The sequence below is a fragment of the Schistocerca cancellata genome, unplaced genomic scaffold (genome assembly GCF_023864275.1).
Source record: "Schistocerca cancellata isolate TAMUIC-IGC-003103 unplaced genomic scaffold, iqSchCanc2.1 HiC_scaffold_705, whole genome shotgun sequence".
In the NCBI taxonomy this organism is placed as follows: Eukaryota; Metazoa; Arthropoda; class Insecta; order Orthoptera; family Acrididae; genus Schistocerca; species Schistocerca cancellata.
In genome coordinates, this window is record NW_026046716.1 from 349,109 (window position 1) to 363,820 (window position 14,712).

Genomic DNA, 14,712 nt, shown 5'->3' on the forward strand with positions numbered 1-14,712 from the left:
GGTTGCGGAAGGAAGCGCTTTCGTCAAATGCGGCCGCAACTAACATTTTGTGTGTTGGGAGAAAAGCCGAACGCGAATTCTGCCGTGCTCCTACATTAGATGAGGGCCAACGGCCATACCATGATGAATACACCGGTTCTCGTCCGATCACCGAAGTTAAGCATCATCGGGCCCGGCTAGTACTTGGATGGGTGACCGCCTGGGAAACCCGGGTGCTGTTGGCTCCCTTCCTGTTTTTTTTTTGTTATGTCGCCAGCCCAATTTTCAAACTACCTTTCTGTTGTGACAAAGATGCTTCCTTAAGCCTTTTAAACTACTGTAATGGTACGAAAATGCAGTAATTAACTCAGTTTGAGGGAGAATGTGCTAACCACGTTTGCCAAGAAGACTTTGAAAACGACAAAACAGTACGAATCGGCAGGTGAATTCTGAAATACGTACCGCCTATTGTTGTGTAGGAGTGTAGAGTTCCAAATTTGATTTGTAACCACGAATTTATTCCTTAGTCGTCTCGTCTCGTCTCGTATCGTCTCGTCCCGCAGACGTTTGTCGTGCTTGCGCTGTCATATGGACCACGACCCGAGCGGCAGCGAGCGGCAGTCGAGCAAAGTCGGACAAGTCGGGACGGGGACCGGGACAGGGATAGGAATGGTGCGAATGCACTGCAAACTACGCAGACACCTGGTGTGAGGCGAGGCTAGGCGAGGAAGCCCACATCGCTACCAGTGGGCCCTCCAGCACGACACTGGCGCACCCCGCACAGGCCCTCCGCTGAGCACCAGGGACAAGATGCGTCCTCCGCTAGTGTCGAAGGCTGCACGCGCCCAGCGAATGACAGGGGGTGCAACGAGCAGCAGTGCGTCTCACACACGCGGCGGTGCGCCCGCCAATTCGGCCGTCACTCTGCTGGGACGCCGGGCGCGCCTCCCCGCGCCGTCCTCGAGGAACTGGCGGTTGCGGAAGGAAGCGCTTTCGTCAAATGCGGCCGAAAACTAACATTTTGTGTGTTGGGAGAAAAGCCGAACGCGAATTCTGCCGTGCTCCTACATTAGATGAGCGCCAACGGCCATACCATGATGAATACACCGGTTCTCGTCCGATCACCGAAGTTAAGCATCATCGGGCCCGGCTAGTACTTGGATGGGTGACCGCCTGGAAACCCGGGTGCTGTTGGCTCTTTTCCTGTTATGTTTTTTGTTATGTCGCCAGCCCAATTTTCAAACTACCTTTCTGTTGTGACAAAGATGCTTCCTTAAGCCTTTTAAACTACTGTAATGGTACGAAAATGCAGTAATAACTCAGTTTGAGAGAGAATGTGCTAACCACGTTTGCCAAGAAGACTTTGAAAACGACAAAACAGTACGAATCGGCAGGTGAATTCTGAAATACGTACCGCCTATTGTTGTGTAGGAGTGTAGAGTTCCAAATTTGATTTGTAACCACGAATTTATTCCTTAGTCGTCTCGTCTCGTCTCGTCTCGTCTCGTCCCGCAGACGTTTGTCGTGCTTGCGCTGTCATATGGACCACGACCCGAGCGGCAGCGAGCGGCAGTCGAGCAAAGTCGGGACAAGTCGGGACGGGGACCGGGACAGGGATAGAATGGTGCGAATGCACTGCAAACTACGCAGACACCTGGTGTGAGGCGAGGCGAGGCGAGGAAGCCCACATCGCTACCAGTGGGCCCTCCAGCACGACACTGGCGCACCCCGCACAGGCCCTCCGCTGAGCACCAGGGACAAGATGCGTCCTCCGCTAGTGTCGAAGGCTGCACGCGCCCAGCGAATGACAGGGGGTGCAACGAGCAGCAGTGCGTCTCACACACGCGGCGGTGCGCCCGCCAATTCGGCCGTCACTCTGCTGGGACGCCGGGCGCGCCTCCCCGCGCCGTCCTCGAGGAACTGGCGGTTGCGGAAGGAAGCGCTTTCGTCAAATGCGGCCGAAAACTAACATTTTGTGTGTTGGGAGAAAAGCCGAACGCGAATTCTGCCGTGCTCCTACATTAGATGAGCGCCAACGGCCATACCATGATGAATACACCGGTTCTCGTCCGATCACCGAAGTTAAGCATCATCGGGCCCGGCTAGTACTTGGATGGGTGACCGCCTGGGAAACCCGGGTGCTGTTGGCTCTTTCCTGTTATGTTTTTTGTTATGTCGCCAGCCCAATTTTCAAACTACCTTTCTGTTGTGACAAAGATGCTTCCTTAAGCCTTTTAAACTACTGTAATGGTACGAAAATGCAGTAATTAACTCAGTTTGAGAGAGAATGTGCTAACCACGTTTGCCAAGAAGACTTTGAAAACGACAAAACAGTACGAATCGGCAGGTGAATTCTGAAATACGTACCGCCTATTGTTGTGTAGGAGTGTAGAGTTCCAAATTTGATTTGTAACCACGAATTTATTCCTTAGTCGTCTCGTCTCGTCTCGTCTCGTCTCGTCCCGCAGACGTTTGTCGTGCTTGCGCTGTCATATGGACCACGACCCGAGCGGCAGCGAGCGGCAGTCGAGCAAAGTCGGGACAAGTCGGGACGGGGACAGGGACAGGGATAGGAATGGTGCGAATGCACTGCAAACTACGCAGACACCTGGTGTGAGGCGAGGCGAGGCGAGGAAGCCCACATCGCTACCAGTGGGCCCTCCAGCACGACACTGGCGCACCCCGCACAGGCCCTCCGCTGAGCACCAGGGACAAGATGCGTCCTCCGCTAGTGTCGAAGGCTGCACGCGCCCAGCGAATGACAGGGCGTGCAACGAGCAGCAGTGCGTCTCACACACGCGGCGGTGCGCCCGCCAATTCGGTCGTCACTCTGCTGGGACGCCGGGCGCGCCTCCCCGCGCCGTCCTCGAGGAACTGGCGGTTGCGGAAGGAAGCGCTTTCGTCAAATGCGGCCGCAAACTAACATTTTGTGTGTTGGGAGAAAAGCCGAACGCGAATTCTGCCGTGCTCCTACATTAGATGAGGGCCAACGGCCATACCATGATGAATACACCGTTCTCGTCCGATCACCGAAGTTAAGCATCATCGGGCCCGGCTAGTACTTGGATGGGTGACCGCCTGGAAACCCGGGTGCTGTTGGCTCCCTTCCTGTTTTTTTTTTTGTTATGTCGCCAGCCCAATTTTCAAACTACCTTTCTGTTGTGACAAAGATGCTTCCTTAAGCCTTTTAAACTACTGTAATGGTACGAAAATGCAGTAATTAACTCAGTTTGAGGGAGAATGTGCTAACCACGTTTGCCAAGAAGACTTTGAAAACGACAAAACAGTACGAATCGGCAGGTGAATTCTGAAATACGTACCGCCTATTGTTGTGTAGGAGTGTAGAGTTCCAAATTTGATTTGTAACCACGAATTTATTCCTTAGTCGTCTCGTCTCGTCTCGTATCGTCTCGTCCCGCAGACGTTTGTCGTGCTTGCGCTGTCATATGGACCACGACCCGAGCGGCAGCGAGCGGCAGTCGAGCAAAGTCGGGACAAGTCGGGACGGGGACCGGGACAGGATAGGAATGGTGCGAATGCACTGCAAACTACGCAGACACCTGGTGTGAGGCGAGGCGAGGCGAGGAAGCCCACATCGCTACCAGTGGGCCCTCCAGCACGACACTGGCGCACCCCGCACAGGCCCTCCGCTGAGCACCAGGGACAAGATGCGTCCTCCGCTAGTGTCGAAGGCTGCACGCGCCCAGCGAATGACAGGGGGTGCAACGAGCAGCAGTGCGTCTCACACACGCGGCGGTGCGCCCGCAATTCGGCCGTCACTCTGCTGGGACGCCGGGCGCGCCTCCCCGCGCCGTCCTCGAGGAACTGGCGGTTGCGGAAGGAAGCGTTTTCGTCAAATGCGGCCGAAAACTAACATTTTGTGTGTTGGGAGAAAAGCCGAACGCGAATTCTGCCGTGCTCCTACATTAGATGAGCGCCAACGGCCATACCATGATGAATACACCGGTTCTCGTCCGATCACCGAAGTTAAGCATCATCGGGCCCGGCTAGTACTTGGATGGGTGACCGCCTGGGAAACCCGGGTGCTGTTGGCTCTTTTCCTGTTATGTTTTTTGTTATGTCGCCAGCCCAATTTTCAAACTACCTTTCTGTTGTGACAAAGATGCTTCCTTAAGCCTTTTAAACTACTGTAATGGTACGAAAATGCAGTAATTACCTCAGTTTGAGAGAGAATGTGCTAACCACGTTTGCCAAGAAGACTTTGAAAACGACAAAACAGTACGAATCGGCAGGTGAATTCTGAAATACGTACCGCCTATTGTTGTGTAGGAGTGTAGAGTTCCAAATTTGATTTGTAACCACGAATTTATTCCTTAGTCGTCTCGTCTCGTCTCGTCTCGTCTCGTCCCGCAGACGTTTGTCGTGCTTGCGCTGTCATATGGACCACGACCCGAGCGGCAGCGAGCGGCAGTCGAGCAAAGTCGGGACAAGTCGGGACGGGGACCGGGACAGGGATAGGAATGGTGCGAATGCACTGCAAACTACGCAGACACCTGGTGTGAGGCGAGGCGAGGCGAGGAAGCCCACATCGCTACCAGTGGGCCCTCCAGCACGACACTGGCGCACCCCGCACAGGCCCTCCGCTGAGCACCAGGGACAAGATGCGTCCTCCGCTAGTGTCGAAGGCTGCACGCGCCCAGCGAATGACAGGGGGTGCAACGAGCAGCAGTGCGTCTCACACACGCGGCGGTGCGCCCGCCAATTCGGCCGTCACTCTGCTGGGACGCCGGGCGCGCCTCCCCGCGCCGTCCTCGAGGAACTGGCGGTTGCGGAAGGAAGCGCTTTCGTCAAATGCGGCCGAAAACTAACATTTTGTGTGTTGGGAGAAAAGCCGAACGCGAATTCTGCCGTGCTCCTACATTAGATGAGCGCCAACGGCCATACCATGATGAATACACCGGTTCTCGTCCGATCACCGAAGTTAAGCATCATCGGGCCCGGCTAGTACTTGGATGGGTGACCGCCTGGGAAACCCGGGTGCTGTTGGCTCTTTTCCTGTTATGTTTTTTGTTATGTCGCCAGCCCAATTTTCAAACTACCTTTCTGTTGTGACAAAGATGCTTCCTTAAGCCTTTTAAACTACTGTAATGGTACGAAAATGCAGTAATTAACTCAGTTTGAGAGAGAATGTGCTAACCACGTTTGCCAAGAAGACTTTGAAAACGACAAAACAGTACGAATCGGCAGGTGAATTCTGAAATACGTACCGCCTATTGTTGTGTAGGAGTGTAGAGTTCCAAATTTGATTTGTAACCACGAATTTATTCCTTAGTCGTCTCGTCTCGTCTCGTCTCGTCTCGTCCCGCAGACGTTTGTCGTGCTTGCGCTGTCATATGGACCACGACCCGAGCGGCAGCGAGCGGCAGTCGAGCAAAGTCGGGACAAGTCGGGACGGGGACCGGGACAGGGATAGGAATGGTGCGAATGCACTGCAAACTACGCAGACACCTGGTGTGAGGCGAGGCGAGGCGAGGAAGCCCACATCGCTACCAGTGGGCCCTCCAGCACGACACTGGCGCACCCCGCACAGGCCCTCCGCTGAGCACCAGGGACAAGATGCGTCCTCCGCTAGTGTCGAAGGCTGCACGCGCCCAGCGAATGACAGGGGGTGCAACGAGCAGCAGTGCGTCTCACACACGCGGCGGTGCGCCCGCCAATTCGGTCGTCACTCTGCTGGGACGCCGGGCGCGCCTCCCCGCGCCGTCCTCGAGGAACTGGCGGTTGCGGAAGGAAGCGCTTTCGTCAAATGCGGCCGCAAACTAACATTTTGTGTGTTGGGAGAAAAGCCGAACGCGAATTCTGCCGTGCTCCTACATTAGATGAGGGCCAACGGCCATACCATGATGAATACACCGGTTCTCGTCCGATCACCGAAGTTAAGCATCATCGGGCCCGGCTAGTACTTGGATGGGTGACCGCCTGGGAAACCCGGGTGCTGTTGGCTCCCTTCCTGTTTTTTTTTTGTTATGTCGCCAGCCCAATTTTCAAACTACCTTTCTGTTGTGACAAAGATGCTTCCTTAAGCCTTTTAAACTACTGTAATGGTACGAAAATGCAGTAATTAACTCAGTTTGAGGGAGAATGTGCTAACCACGTTTGCCAAGAAGACTTTGAAAACGACAAAACAGTACGAATCGGCAGGTGAATTCTGAAATACGTACCGCCTATTGTTGTGTAGGAGTGTAGAGTTCCAAATTTGATTTGTAACCACGAATTTATTCCTTAGTCGTCTCGTCTCGTCTCGTATCGTCTCGTCCCGCAGACGTTTGTCGTGCTTGCGCTGTCATATGGACCACGACCCGAGCGGCAGCGAGCGGCAGTCGAGCAAAGTCGGGACAAGTCGGGACGGGGACCGGGACAGGGATAGGAATGGTGCGAATGCACTGCAAACTACGCAGACACCTGGTGTGAGGCGAGGCGAGGCGAGGAAGCCCACATCGCTACCAGTGGGCCCTCCAGCACGACACTGGCGCACCCCGCACAGGCCCTCCGCTGAGCACCAGGGACAAGATGCGTCCTCCGCTAGTGTCGAAGGCTGCACGCGCCCAGCGAATGACAGGGGGTGCAACGAGCAGCAGTGCGTCTCACACACGCGGCGGTGCGCCCGCCAATTCGGCCGTCACTCTGCTGGGACGCCGGGCGCGCCTCCCCGCGCCGTCCTCGAGGAACTGGCGGTTGCGGAAGGAAGCGCTTTCGTCAAATGCGGCCGAAAACTAACATTTTGTGTGTTGGGAGAAAAGCCGAACGCGAATTCTGCCGTGCTCCTACATTAGATGAGCGCCAACGGCCATACCATGATGAATACACCGGTTCTCGTCCGATCACCGAAGTTAAGCATCATCGGGCCCGGCTAGTACTTGGATGGGTGACCGCCTGGGAAACCCGGGTGCTGTTGGCTCTTTTCCTGTTATGTTTTTTGTTATGTCGCCAGCCCAATTTTCAAACTACCTTTCTGTTGTGACAAAGATGCTTCCTTAAGCCTTTTAAACTACTGTAATGGTACGAAAATGCAGTAATTAACTCAGTTTGAGAGAGAATGTGCTAACCACGTTTGCCAAGAAGACTTTGAAAACGACAAAACAGTACGAATCGGCAGGTGAATTCTGAAATACGTACCGCCTATTGTTGTGTAGGAGTGTAGAGTTCCAAATTTGATTTGTAACCACGAATTTATTCCTTAGTCGTCTCGTCTCGTCTCGTCTCGTCTCGTCCCGCAGACGTTTGTCGTGCTTGCGCTGTCATATGGACCACGACCCGAGCGGCAGCGAGCGGCAGTCGAGCAAAGTCGGGACAAGTCGGGACGGGGACCGGGACAGGGATAGGAATGGTGCGAATGCACTGCAAACTACGCAGACACCTGGTGTGAGGCGAGGCGAGGCGAGGAAGCCCACATCGCTACCAGTGGGCCCTCCAGCACGACACTGGCGCACCCCGCACAGGCCCTCCGCTGAGCACCAGGGACAAGATGCGTCCTCCGCTAGTGTCGAAGGCTGCACGCGCCCAGCGAATGACAGGGGGTGCAACGAGCAGCAGTGCGTCTCACACACGCGGCGGTGCGCCCGCCAATTCGGCCGTCACTCTGCTGGGACGCCGGGCGCGCCTCCCCGCGCCGTCCTCGAGGAACTGGCGGTTGCGGAAGGAAGCGCTTTCGTCAAATGCGGCCGAAAACTAACATTTTGTGTGTTGGGAGAAAAGCCGAACGCGAATTCTGCCGTGCTCCTACATTAGATGAGCGCCAACGGCCATACCATGATGAATACACCGGTTCTCGTCCGATCACCGAAGTTAAGCATCATCGGGCCCGGCTAGTACTTGGATGGGTGACCGCCTGGGAAACCCGGGTGCTGTTGGCTCTTTTCCTGTTATGTTTTTTGTTATGTCGCCAGCCCAATTTTCAAACTACCTTTCTGTTGTGACAAAGATGCTTCCTTAAGCCTTTTAAACTACTGTAATGGTACGAAAATGCAGTAATTAACTCAGTTTGAGAGAGAATGTGCTAACCACGTTTGCCAAGAAGACTTTGAAAACGACAAAACAGTACGAATCGGCAGGTGAATTCTGAAATACGTACCGCCTATTGTTGTGTAGGAGTGTAGAGTTCCAAATTTGATTTGTAACCACGAATTTATTCCTTAGTCGTCTCGTCTCGTCTCGTCTCGTCTCGTCCCGCAGACGTTTGTCGTGCTTGCGCTGTCATATGGACCACGACCCGAGCGGCAGCGAGCGGCAGTCGAGCAAAGTCGGGACAAGTCGGGACGGGGACAGGGACAGGGATAGGAATGGTGCGAATGCACTGCAAACTACGCAGACACCTGGTGTGAGGCGAGGCGAGGCGAGGAAGCCCACATCGCTACCAGTGGGCCCTCCAGCACGACACTGGCGCACCCCGCACAGGCCCTCCGCTGAGCACCAGGGACAAGATGCGTCCTCCGCTAGTGTCGAAGGCTGCACGCGCCCAGCGAATGACAGGGGGTGCAACGAGCAGCAGTGCGTCTCACACACGCGGCGGTGCGCCCGCCAATTCGGCCGTCACTCTGCTGGGACGCCGGGCGCGCCTCCCCGCGCCGTCCTCGAGGAACTGGCGGTTGCGGAAGGAAGCGCTTTCGTCAAATGCGGCCGAAAACTAACATTTTGTGTGTTGGGAGAAAAGCCGAACGCGAATTCTGCCGTGCTCCTACATTAGATGAGCGCCAACGGCCATACCATGATGAATACACCGGTTCTCGTCCGATCACCGAAGTTAAGCATCATCGGGCCCGGCTAGTACTTGGATGGGTGACCGCCTGGGAAACCCGGGTGCTGTTGGCTCTTTTCCTGTTATGTTTTTTGTTATGTCGCCAGCCCAATTTTCAAACTACCTTTCTGTTGTGACAAAGATGCTTCCTTAAGCCTTTTAAACTACTGTAATGGTACGAAAATGCAGTAATTAACTCAGTTTGAGAGAGAATGTGCTAACCACGTTTGCCAAGAAGACTTTGAAAACGACAAAACAGTACGAATCGGCAGGTGAATTCTGAAATACGTACCGCCTATTGTTGTGTAGGAGTGTAGAGTTCCAAATTTGATTTGTAACCACGAATTTATTCCTTAGTCGTCTCGTCTCGTCTCGTCTCGTCTCGTCCCGCAGACGTTTGTCGTGCTTGCGCTGTCATATGGACCACGACCCGAGCGGCAGCGAGCGGCAGTCGAGCAAAGTCGGGACAAGTCGGGACGGGGACCGGGACAGGGATAGGAATGGTGCGAATGCACTGCAAACTACGCAGACACCTGGTGTGAGGCGAGGCGAGGCGAGGAAGCCCACATCGCTACCAGTGGGCCCTCCAGCACGACACTGGCGCACCCCGCACAGGCCCTCCGCTGAGCACCAGGGACAAGATGCGTCCTCCGCTAGTGTCGAAGGCTGCACGCGCCCAGCGAATGACAGGGGGTGCAACGAGCAGCAGTGCGTCTCACACACGCGGCGGTGCGCCCGCCAATTCGGCCGTCACTCTGCTGGGACGCCGGGCGCGCCTCCCCGCGCCGTCCTCGAGGAACTGGCGGTTGCGGAAGGAAGCGCTTTCGTCAAATGCGGCCGCAAACTAACATTTTGTGTGTTGGGAGAAAAGCCGAACGCGAATTCTGCCGTGCTCCTACATTAGATGAGCGCCAACGGCCATACCATGATGAATACACCGGTTCTCGTCCGATCACCGAAGTTAAGCATCATCGGGCCCGGCTAGTACTTGGATGGGTGACCGCCTGGGAAACCCGGGTGCTGTTGGCTCCCTTCCTGTTATGTTTTTTGTTATGTCGCCAGCCCAATTTTCAAACTACCTTTCTGTTGTGACAAAGTTGCTTCTTTAAGCCTTTTAAACTACTGTAATGGTACGAAAATGCAGTAATTAACTCAGTTTGAGGGAGAATGTGCTAACCACGTTTGCCAAGAAGACTTTGAAAACGACAAAACAGTACGAATCGGCAGGTGAATTCTGAAATACGTACCGCCTATTGTTGTGTAGGAGTGTAGAGTTCCAAATTTGATTTGTAACCACGAATTTATTCCTTAGTCGTCTCGTCTCGTCTCGTCTCGTCTCGTCCCGCAGACGTTTGTCGTGCTTGCGCTGTCATATGGACCACGACCCGAGCGGCAGCGAGCGGCAGTCGAGCAAAGTCGGGACAAGTCGGGACGGGGACAGGGACAGGGATAGGAATGGTGCGAATGCACTGCAAACTACGCAGACACCTGGTGTGAGGCGAGGCGAGGCGAGGAAGCCCACATCGCTACCAGTGGGCCCTCCAGCACGACACTGGCGCACCCCGCACAGGCCCTCCGCTGAGCACCAGGGACAAGATGCGTCCTCCGCTAGTGTCGAAGGCTGCACGCGCCCAGCGAATGACAGGGGGTGCAACGAGCAGCAGTGCGTCTCACACACGCGGCGGTGCGCCCGCCAATTCGGCCGTCACTCTGCTGGGACGCCGGGCGCGCCTCCCCGCGCCGTCCTCGAGGAACTGGCGGTTGCGGAAGGAAGCGCTTTCGTCAAATGCGGCCGAAAACTAACATTTTGTGTGTTGGGAGAAAAGCCGAACGCGAATTCTGCCGTGCTCCTACATTAGATGAGCGCCAACGGCCATACCATGATGAATACACCGGTTCTCGTCCGATCACCGAAGTTAAGCATCATCGGGCCCGGCTAGTACTTGGATGGGTGACCGCCTGGGAAACCCGGGTGCTGTTGGCTCTTTTCCTGTTATGTTTTTTGTTATGTCGCCAGCCCAATTTTCAAACTACCTTTCTGTTGTGACAAAGTTGCTTCTTTAAGCCTTTTAAACTACTGTAATGGTACGAAAATGCAGTAATTAACTCAGTTTGAGGGAGAATGTGCTAACCACGTTTGCCAAGAAGACTTTGAAAACGACAAAACAGTACGAATCGGCAGGTGAATTCTGAAATACGTACCGCCTATTGTTGTGTAGGAGTGTAGAGTTCCAAATTTGATTTGTAACCACGAATTTATTCCTTAGTCGTCTCGTCTCGTCTCGTCTCGTCTCGTCCCGCAGACGTTTGTCGTGCTTGCGCTGTCATATGGACCACGACCCGAGCGGCAGCGAGCGGCAGTCGAGCAAAGTCGGGACAAGTCGGGACGGGGACAGGGACAGGGATAGGAATGGTGCGAATGCACTGCAAACTACGCAGACACCTGGTGTGAGGCGAGGCGAGGCGAGGAAGCCCACATCGCTACCAGTGGGCCCTCCAGCACGACACTGGCGCACCCCGCACAGGCCCTCCGCTGAGCACCAGGGACAAGATGCGTCCTCCGCTAGTGTCGAAGGCTGCACGCGCCCAGCGAATGACAGGGGGTGCAACGAGCAGCAGTGCGTCTCACACACGCGGCGGTGCGCCCGCCAATTCGGCCGTCACTCTGCTGGGACGCCGGGCGCGCCTCCCCGCGCCGTCCTCGAGGAACTGGCGGTTGCGGAAGGAAGCGCTTTCGTCAAATGCGGCCGAAAACTAACATTTTGTGTGTTGGGAGAAAAGCCGAACGCGAATTCTGCCGTGCTCCTACATTAGATGAGCGCCAACGGCCATACCATGATGAATACACCGGTTCTCGTCCGATCACCGAAGTTAAGCATCATCGGGCCCGGCTAGTACTTGGATGGGTGACCGCCTGGGAAACCCGGGTGCTGTTGGCTCTTTTCCTGTTATGTTTTTTGTTATGTCGCCAGCCCAATTTTCAAACTACCTTTCTGTTGTGACAAAGATGCTTCCTTAAGCCTTTTAAACTACTGTAATGGTACGAAAATGCAGTAATTAACTCAGTTTGAGAGAGAATGTGCTAACCACGTTTGCCAAGAAGACTTTGAAAACGACAAAACAGTACGAATCGGCAGGTGAATTCTGAAATTCGTACCGCCTATTGTTGTGTAGGAGTGTAGAGTTCCAAATTTGATTTGTAACCACGAATTTATTCCTTAGTCGTCTCGTCTCGTCTCGTCTCGTCTCGTCCCGCAGACGTTTGTCGTGCTTGCGCTGTCATATGGACCACGACCCGAGCGGCAGCGAGCGGCAGTCGAGCAAAGTCGGGACAAGTCGGGACGGGGACCGGGACAGGGATAGGAATGGTGCGAATGCACTGCAAACTACGCAGACACCTGGTGTGAGGCGAGGCGAGGCGAGGAAGCCCACATCGCTACCAGTGGGCCCTCCAGCACGACACTGGCGCACCCCGCACAGGCCCTCCGCTGAACACCAGGGACAAAATGCGTCCTCCGCTAGTGTCGAAGGCTGCACGCGCCCAGCGAATGACAGGGGGTGCAACGAGCAGCAGTGCGTCTCACACACGCGGCGGTGCGCCCGCCAATTCGGCCGTCACTCTGCTGGGACGCCGGGCGCGCCTCCCCGCGCCGTCCTCGAGGAACTGGCGGTTGCGGAAGGAAGCGCTTTCGTCAAATGCGGCCGAAAACTAACATTTTGTGTGTTGGGAGAAAAGCCGAACGCGAATTCTGCCGTGCTCCTACATTAGATGAGGGCCAACGGCCATATCATGATGAATACACCGGTTCTCGTCCGATCACCGAAGTTAAGCATCATCGGGCCCGGCTAGTACTTGGATGGGTGACCGCCTGGGAAACCCGGGTGCTGTTGGCTCCCTTCCTGTTATGTTTTTTGTTATGTCGCCAGCCCAATTTTCAAACTACCTTTCTGTTGTGACAAAGATGCTTCCTTAAGCCTTTTAAACTACTGTAATGGTACGAAAATGCAGTAATTAACTCAGTTTGAGAGAGAATGTGCTAACCACGTTTGCCAAGAAGACTTTGAAAACGACAAAACAGTACGAATCGGCAGGTGAATTCTGAAATACGTACCGCCTATTGTTGTGTAGGAGTGTAGAGTTCCAAATTTGATTTGTAACCACGAATTTATTCCTTAGTCGTCTCGTCTCGTCTCGTCTCGTCTCGTCCCGCAGACGTTTGTCGTGCTTGCGCTGTCATATGGACCACGACCCGAGCGGCAGCGAGCGGCAGTCGAGCAAAGTCGGGACAAGTCGGGACGGGGACAGGGACAGGGATAGGAATGGTGCGAATGCACTGCAAACTACGCAGACACCTGGTGTGAGGCGAGGCGAGGCGAGGAAGCCCACATCGCTACCAGTGGTCCCTCCAGCACGACACTGGCGCACCCCGCACAGGCCCTCCGCTGAGCACCAGGGACAAGATGCGTCCTCCGCTAGTGTCGAAGGCTGCACGCGCCCAGCGAATGACAGGGGGTGCAACGAGCAGCAGTGCGTCTCACACACGCGGCGGTGCGCCCGCCAATTCGGCCGTCACTCTGCTGGGACGCCGGGCGCGCCTCCCCGCGCCGTCCTCGAGGAACTGGCGGTTGCGGAAGGAAGCGCTTTCGTCAAATGCGGCCGAAAACTAACATTTTGTGTGTTGGGAGAAAAGCCGAACGCGAATTCTGCCGTGCTCCTACATTAGATGAGCGCCAACGGCCATACCATGATGAATACACCGGTTCTCGTCCGATCACCGAAGTTAAGCATCATCGGGCCCGGCTAGTACTTGGATGGGTGACCGCCTGGGAAACCCGGGTGCTGTTGGCTCTTTTCCTGTTATGTTTTTTGTTATGTCGCCAGCCCAATTTTCAAACTACCTTTCTGTTGTGACAAAGATGCTTCCTTAAGCCTTTTAAACTACTGTAATGGTACGAAAATGCAGTAATTAACTCAGTTTGAGGGAGAATGTGCTAACCACGTTTGCCAAGAAGACTTTGAAAACGACAAAACAGTACGAATCGGCAGGTGAATTCTGAAATACGTACCGCCTATTGTTGTGTAGGAGTGTAGAGTTCCAAATTTGATTTGTAACCACGAATTTATTCCTTAGTCGTCTCGTCTCGTCTCGTCTCGTCTCGTCCCGCAGACGTTTGTCGTGCTTGCGCTGTCATATGGACCACGACCCGAGCGGCAGCGAGCGGCAGTCGAGCAAAGTCGGGACAAGTCGGGACGGGGACCGGGACAGGGATAGGAATGGTGCGAATGCACTGCAAACTACGCAGACACCTGGTGTGAGGCGAGGCGAGGCGAGGAAGCCCACATCGCTACCAGTGGGCCCTCCAGCACGACACTGGCGCACCCCGCACAGGCCCTCCGCTGAGCACCAGGGACAAGATGCGTCCTCCGCTAGTGTCGAAGGCTGCACGCGCCCAGCGAATGACAGGGGGTGCAACGAGCAGCAGTGCGTCTCACACACGCGGCGGTGCGCCCGCCAATTCGGCCGTCACTCTGCTGGGACGCCGGGCGCGCCTCCCCGCGCCGTCCTCGAGGAACTGGCGGTTGCGGAAGGAAGCGCTTTCGTCAAATGCGGCCGAAAACTAACATTTTGTGTGTTGGGAGAAAAGCCGAACGCGAATTCTGCCGTGCTCCTACATTAGATGAGCGCCAACGGCCATACCATGATGAATACACCGGTTCTCGTCCGATCACCGAAGTTAAGCATCATCGGGCCCGGCTAGTACTTGGATGGGTGACCGCCTGGGAAACCCGGGTGCTGTTGGCTCTTTTCCTGTTATGTTTTTTGTTATGTCGCCAGCCCAATTTTCAAACTACCTTTCTGTTGTGACAAAGATGCTTCCTTAAGCCTTTTAAACTACTGTAATGGTACGAAAATGCAGTAATTAACTCAGTTTGAGAGAGAATGTGCTAACCACGTTTGCCAAGAAGACTTTGAAAA

The 14,712-nt window shown here is 54.8% G+C and overlaps 16 non-coding genes across 16 annotated transcripts; all 16 read left to right on the forward strand.

Moving 5' to 3' along the window:
• The first annotated feature begins 105 nt into the window (after window positions 1-105).
• On the forward strand, window positions 106-224 carry LOC126140559 (5S ribosomal RNA). The gene has a single exon (XR_007529105.1). It is a non-coding gene; the product is annotated as a 5S ribosomal RNA (ribosomal RNA).
• Window positions 225-1,058: 834 nt separating this feature from the next.
• Window positions 1,059-1,176, forward strand: LOC126140946 (5S ribosomal RNA). Its single transcript, XR_007529454.1, has one exon. It is a non-coding gene; the product is annotated as a 5S ribosomal RNA (ribosomal RNA).
• Window positions 1,177-2,010: 834 nt separating this feature from the next.
• LOC126140561 (5S ribosomal RNA) lies at window positions 2,011-2,129 on the forward strand. Its single transcript, XR_007529106.1, has one exon. It is a non-coding gene; the product is annotated as a 5S ribosomal RNA (ribosomal RNA).
• Window positions 2,130-2,964: 835 nt separating this feature from the next.
• On the forward strand, window positions 2,965-3,081 carry LOC126140409 (5S ribosomal RNA). Its single transcript, XR_007528968.1, has one exon. It is a non-coding gene; the product is annotated as a 5S ribosomal RNA (ribosomal RNA).
• Window positions 3,082-3,915: 834 nt separating this feature from the next.
• LOC126140562 (5S ribosomal RNA) lies at window positions 3,916-4,034 on the forward strand. Its single transcript, XR_007529107.1, has one exon. It is a non-coding gene; the product is annotated as a 5S ribosomal RNA (ribosomal RNA).
• Window positions 4,035-4,870: 836 nt separating this feature from the next.
• LOC126140563 (5S ribosomal RNA) lies at window positions 4,871-4,989 on the forward strand. Its single transcript, XR_007529108.1, has one exon. It is a non-coding gene; the product is annotated as a 5S ribosomal RNA (ribosomal RNA).
• An 836-nt stretch (window positions 4,990-5,825) lies between these two features.
• LOC126140565 (5S ribosomal RNA) lies at window positions 5,826-5,944 on the forward strand. Its single transcript, XR_007529110.1, has one exon. It is a non-coding gene; the product is annotated as a 5S ribosomal RNA (ribosomal RNA).
• An 835-nt stretch (window positions 5,945-6,779) lies between these two features.
• LOC126140566 (5S ribosomal RNA) lies at window positions 6,780-6,898 on the forward strand. Its single transcript, XR_007529111.1, has one exon. It is a non-coding gene; the product is annotated as a 5S ribosomal RNA (ribosomal RNA).
• An 836-nt stretch (window positions 6,899-7,734) lies between these two features.
• LOC126140567 (5S ribosomal RNA) lies at window positions 7,735-7,853 on the forward strand. Its single transcript, XR_007529112.1, has one exon. It is a non-coding gene; the product is annotated as a 5S ribosomal RNA (ribosomal RNA).
• An 836-nt stretch (window positions 7,854-8,689) lies between these two features.
• Window positions 8,690-8,808, forward strand: LOC126140568 (5S ribosomal RNA). The gene has a single exon (XR_007529113.1). It is a non-coding gene; the product is annotated as a 5S ribosomal RNA (ribosomal RNA).
• Window positions 8,809-9,644: 836 nt separating this feature from the next.
• Window positions 9,645-9,763, forward strand: LOC126140569 (5S ribosomal RNA). Its single transcript, XR_007529114.1, has one exon. It is a non-coding gene; the product is annotated as a 5S ribosomal RNA (ribosomal RNA).
• An 836-nt stretch (window positions 9,764-10,599) lies between these two features.
• LOC126140570 (5S ribosomal RNA) lies at window positions 10,600-10,718 on the forward strand. The gene has a single exon (XR_007529115.1). It is a non-coding gene; the product is annotated as a 5S ribosomal RNA (ribosomal RNA).
• An 836-nt stretch (window positions 10,719-11,554) lies between these two features.
• Window positions 11,555-11,673, forward strand: LOC126140573 (5S ribosomal RNA). Its single transcript, XR_007529116.1, has one exon. It is a non-coding gene; the product is annotated as a 5S ribosomal RNA (ribosomal RNA).
• An 836-nt stretch (window positions 11,674-12,509) lies between these two features.
• LOC126140861 (5S ribosomal RNA) lies at window positions 12,510-12,628 on the forward strand. Its single transcript, XR_007529377.1, has one exon. It is a non-coding gene; the product is annotated as a 5S ribosomal RNA (ribosomal RNA).
• Window positions 12,629-13,464: 836 nt separating this feature from the next.
• Window positions 13,465-13,583, forward strand: LOC126140574 (5S ribosomal RNA). Its single transcript, XR_007529117.1, has one exon. It is a non-coding gene; the product is annotated as a 5S ribosomal RNA (ribosomal RNA).
• An 836-nt stretch (window positions 13,584-14,419) lies between these two features.
• On the forward strand, window positions 14,420-14,538 carry LOC126140575 (5S ribosomal RNA). Its single transcript, XR_007529118.1, has one exon. It is a non-coding gene; the product is annotated as a 5S ribosomal RNA (ribosomal RNA).
• The last annotated feature ends 174 nt before the right edge of the window (window positions 14,539-14,712 follow it).